Source organism: Dermacentor andersoni, chromosome 3 (genome assembly GCF_023375885.2).
Source record: "Dermacentor andersoni chromosome 3, qqDerAnde1_hic_scaffold, whole genome shotgun sequence".
In the NCBI taxonomy this organism is placed as follows: Eukaryota; Metazoa; Arthropoda; class Arachnida; order Ixodida; family Ixodidae; genus Dermacentor; species Dermacentor andersoni.
In genome coordinates this window covers 168,880,724-168,886,540 of record NC_092816.1, presented here as the reverse complement: position 1 = coordinate 168,886,540, position 5,817 = coordinate 168,880,724, and positions in this window count along the sequence as shown.

Genomic DNA, 5,817 nt, shown 5'->3' with positions numbered 1-5,817 from the left:
CCCTCAACCATAACCCAACCCGAGAGCAGTGGGAGGCGACGCTGCTCGGTTGCTCGGACCTTCAGGCCCAAAAGGCCTTGGTCCGGAGGGCGAAGCTGGCGGCTCGTACCAATGGGGTCCCGGAATAGGGACTCCCCCCATTTCAGAGCGCCTTAAGGGCTACACCTCTCTTTTTTTTCAATAAAGGCTTTCAAGCAAGCAACGCGCTCGCTTGCCCGCGAGGAGGAGTTCGTAGCTCGAAGAACTATAAAGCGGCATTGCGATGGGCAGCAGCTCAGTGGCCGGCGTTCAATGTGCAACTTGCGCGGTGACGCACTCACTGGGCCCACTTTTGAAGCGGAAAGCACTACGCTAGTCAACACCGCGCTTCGCGCGAGCCGGCGTATGTCGGAATTGGCTCCGTAAGCGTGTTCGCAGTCGGCGCAGGTGGCCACTGCCGCGCGCTATGCGTCATCGTTTGACGTTCGCCGCAAGCGCGTGTTTATCGCCTCATATAACCGCTTGCCAGAGAATAGGCGTGGGCATTCAACATGGAAGGAGAATAGAGATACTACCGATACAGAGAGCTGTGTTTGTGGCTGTACAGAAATCGCAAGACAATGTGCCCAACAATGATTAACAAAGAAGTTTAATAATCCTGCATAACTTATGGTATATATCATTGATAAGCAACTTGTAAAACTACGCAAGGCACGCGTATAGCATAACGATAAGCTAACCAAAGCATATCCATAAGTGAAACCGTAAACATGACCATGGGCTAAATCAGTAAGCATAACCATAAGCTAAACCTTAAGCATATTCATAACTTAAACCATAAGCATATCCATAAGCTAAACCGCAAGCATATCCATAGGCTAAATCATAAAGCATAACCATAAGTATCATGAAACCTTTTCGCTTCGAGATATCCAGGCTTACCCTTACCTAAGCCCCAGCCAATTTTTTGAGTCGGCAAGAACCGCGCAAGCCGCCGTGGAGAGTCGGTCGGGGAAGGCGTGCTTTCAGGGAAGGAGACCAAAGCTGGGTGTCCCAGCACAGCAGCAACCCGGCGCTCAAACCGCGTTTGGTCACAATATGGTTTAAGGGCAAGTCTTTATCGCAATAAAAAAAATCGCACTCGTGCACATGTCTGTCGTGCCAACGCGACTCTTGCGAGACGATCGACGCGCGCACAGAGTCACATTACGTAAGCGCGGTTGGGCGAATGCGGACGCAATATGCAGTTAGTTCCTTTTTTGCGCTATAGAGAAGCAGGAATGAAGTGCGCAAATGTGTTCCGCGTGATTAACAGATTACCGAAAAGCTTCATTTCACATTCGATTCCAAGATGTGCGTCAGATCTGCCTATAATTCTTTGTGGGTATGTCGCGCGCGAGGGATAGCTTAACTCCAGCACTGCATGCCGCTGGGTGTCCAGACGTGGTTTGTGAATAACCCATTCTTCAAGGAGCCAGGGACAGACGCGCGCAAATGTTGCGGAAACCACGCGGTGGATCGTTCCTGGAGGAGATACGATGGAAAGAAGAGACATTAAAAGAAAAACAAATTGATGCCGAGTGTAACATGGCTTACTTGATGGGTTAAGCATAACGTGCCGCAAGAAGTAGTAATTTCGTCATCGGGCTCGATCATTTCGGGATCAGCTGCCTCACAGCCTATTCCCATACCAATGTTTCGATCTTCTTACAATCCCGCGCATTTTTTTTACGTTGCCTTCAGAAAGTCCTGCACAGCTTGCGATGCGAACTTTTGCCCTCTTGATGACGTCATGCGCGCCTGCGCGCTTGTGTGCACTCGTGTGTTTCTTTGAGCACGTGCGTGTTTGTTCCATTTGCTGGGCTTTTCCTCTTCGTTTTTCGAGCCCTGAAAGACCTTAAGGATTGAAGACGTAATATTTTTTGTCGAAACTGTGCTGCGGATGGATGCGCTATGGTTGCAAGTACCGACGCAAGTGCGAGTGGAGGAAGCGGAGGGAGCGGTATTTCTAAGACGCTCTTTAGGCATGTGTATATGCCGGCCCCTCATAACCCGACTTCGCTCTACGAGTTTAAAAATGGCTCCATATGAGTGTTTATAGCATTAACAAAAAAAAAGGAAACCTCTATACCACGAGATCAGGACTCGCACCTATTTCCCCATTCTTTTTCTTCATTAACAGTATTTATTTATTTATTTATTTATTTATTTATTTATTTATTTATTTATTTATTTATTTATTCCGAAGCATTTTTGTCGAGTTCAACCCCATTTTCCGTAATTGGTATGTAGACGCATTCGCTCGTTCTCGTGACGCCGATACCGAAGATTATGCAGTTAAAAAGACGTGGGTGGGTTTACCACTGGGGTAACTGGGTATGTATCACTGGGTATGTGCCCCGAAGGCCAAACAACAACAACAACAACACAGTCACATTCACGTAATGCGATTTTTTCTTGCAAGTGAGGGGCGTCATCGACGCTGCGTTTGTTACAGCGAAGCTGTTAAGTACTACCTCCCCCAGGATCGCACCCGTGTCTTAACATAAAGTTATCATTATCACGATTGTCTCCAGAGTCTCCGTCTTGTTCCACAGCTGGCTCGTTGGCCCCCCTCGGCGCTACCGCGCTCGTGCGACTTCTTCCGCGTTCGTCGTCGTCATTAATTAATTGATTAAGAAACACAAAGACGTAACCATTTTACAGCCAATTACAGTGGAGCTGTTAAGGGCCAGTTCCCCCAGGATCGCGTACATGTGAACACAAAACTCCTCATGCGTGGGCCGATGCCGAAGATAGCGAAATACCAGGCCGACCTGCGGCGGAGGTGACGCAGGCGTTAAGCACTCCCCATACATGGGCCCATCCCGAAGATAGTGCAATGCCAGGCCGACTCGTGGCGGAGGCGCAGTTCGCCATTAAGTAGCCCACATGCACAGCTTCGCTGGTCATAATCCTTCATAGAGAGGAAAAGCACCGAGTTTTTTCCGGCTCTAAGAAACCGCCTTCTCGCCAAATACGATCTTCAACATCGCGTTCGTGCTCTTTTAGGGCTTTGCATGGGAGATGTTGAGCTAAGAAGCTTTCGCTGCTGCCGGAGCAGTTCACGAGGTCTGTTCAGATTTTCTCCTTAATTATACTGTGAAGAAGTATTTTTCAGAGGCCTAGAAAGATATCCAGAATCCCTGCTGTGGTCTTGAGCCATAACGTGAGGGTTTGCGCGTTTATTATTCGGGTCCATCAGCAGTAGACCCAGTGTACTCACACTGCTCACAGTCCTGACGTCGCATGCTCCTCTCATGCGTCCGTCAACTCCAGTGGAATGACCTCTATGACGAAAGAATGACTCGGTCCACCTTCTTCTCTGAGCTGTGCGATGCGCGACATGTACAACGAAGTGACCTGTATAGCGAAGGATTTCGGGGCCACCAGGCACTTCGTTTACAGAGGCGTTCGACTGTACTACAATTATTTGACACCACTGCCACGTGTACCTCCCGTCCCACATAACACGAGCTAGAGCGCTTGTGTGCGCGCCAGCTTCCATTCGGCCACCAGAATTAAGGACTTTAATTCCTCGCCTCACGAACGGCGAGCGTGCCAGTGTGTGCCATTCTCGCCTCGTCGCCGCTAACGCTTTGGGAAGTTGTGTTCATCTGCACCCTCGCCTTCGGCATCGGCCCACATTCCCGAGTCTTTTTCTCGTAGCAGAAGGCTACGAAAACGCTGCGAGACACTGCACCGCCTTAGGGATCGCACAGTTTGTACCGCTTCGTTCTGGAGCTAAAGAAAGAAAACACTGTCGTAATGTCGCCGCTGTTATACCGTCATCGTATTCATCGTCTTGCTTCTGTCGTCAACACAGGCTCGCTTGAAACATAACTGCTTGTGTTGCTTTAGGCAAGCCCGTTTGTTCATCTGGTAACCCTTTGAAGAAAGCCAAATGAAGCTGGATAGCCAGCTACGTGCAAAAGTATTCCCACAGAGCTTGGGATCTGCAGAATGTTTTTTTTTTAACCCGAAGCATTCTTTGCCTTACTCCACGCACTTTGCGGCAGATATGTTGGCAGAGTCCTTTCTCCCCTCATTTTGGATATCGGTAACCAAAGAAATGCGTGACCTAAAATGGAGTCGAACTGTTTAATTCAAGCACAGCAGCCTTATGCTCTAACGATTAGGCCACGATCACGTTTTCTTTATTGTATTTATTACCAGTTTATTAATACATAACAAGGACGCTTTTAGGATTGAGAATGGACAAATGTAATGTTTCACAAAACATCAGCTGTTGGTCGGCTGGCGACACGAATTGAAAATTCTTTGAACGTGGTCAAGTCCCCGACGCATGGCAAACGTTCCAATATGCAACAAAGCCTCTTCCGCTCTGCATTCATTTTCTGGCGCTCTCTCTAAAATGCTCCCTTGTTGGGTCACCATGAACGTGCGCGTGCTTAAACGACAATTTTGCATTTCCGTACGCTGTGTAGGGCAAGTAATATAATAATGCCGAAAGACGTCCCGTTGTCTGTTTCGACAGGCAGAGGCTTCAAGGTACAGCGGGAGTTTCTTTTCTTTTTAATCGTACGATGGAAGCTCATCCCAAAGGAAAACGGCCTTTCACCAGTCAGTAGACTTCTGCTCAATCGTTTCTTCCTTCAGGCATCACAATTCGGCCGAGACGCTTAAGGCTGCTTACGTGTTGGAATGCTAAATCATTATAGTCCCATTGATGAAGCGTTATTTTTTCCCGGCGCGTTCCGTGTCCTCGCAAGCCCTGGCCGGCGTTCTAACTGCGTCTCGGTGATGCGAAATGAAAACGCGCTCGCTCGTCCGCGAGGAGTTCATAACTCGAGGTATCGCTCAGCGGCGTTCAACTGGGCATTAATGCTTCTATTGCGATAGCTATTATGTGGACTTTCCAGACGCATTTCTGCCGTCGACGTCGGCGTGATGTTCCGCATAAAGTCCAAGCGCGATAAAACCGTCGCCGCACGCCGTATGCTGTATGTGCGAGCGAAAGCGTATAAGGGTGAGCCGGCGAACACGGTTCCATTGGTTCCATCTCGCGTGCGCGGGCGAGTAGCGAGGCCCGGATGCGTGCCCTCTCTTGCGCCCTCTGCTGTTCACTAAGCGAAAATGCCAGTCATGATGTTTGAGACAGCATCATCGCAGACTGCAGGCCAATGGCATATGGGACTCACGGACTAAAACTTTGTAAATTTGTACCCTTGTGAAAAAGAAAGACAGGGTATTACTTTGTCGCTTGTACTTATTTCTATTCAATCTTTCGCCCTGATCACCTGGCGTCAGAAATTTCGCCCGGCAAATATATCCAGATCCCATTAATGTCTTTCTCGTCGATCTCGCACAAACACGACGCATATGACAACAGGACGAGTGTCACCAGCAACATAGTAGATAATGATAAACATACTCGTCCATGTCGTCTCTAGTCTGACCTGTCGCCTTCTTTCGTGCCGTTTCTTCCAAGACGAACCACTGCCAACTATAGAACAGCAAAGAGTCCACTCAGACGGGGTGGGCTTCGAACGCAAACCACGGCGCCGTACGGACGTCAGTGTGACGTCATGGGTTTCAGAGTACGTTCGCCCGTTTTCGAGGACGGTATCGCGCGCAGAACGCATAGAAACTCGCCAGGCCCACTCTATAGAGTTACTGCTCTCTTCTGGCTACTTTAGAATGCAATGTAATCATTGCTTAGCCGCACAAGTATTATCTATTCTGGAGCAGGCGCTATCGAAATCCATGACGTCACAGACGGTTTAGGGCGGGTACTTCAAGGTGGCGCGCCGCCAGCGTATACATTTATATAGCTAC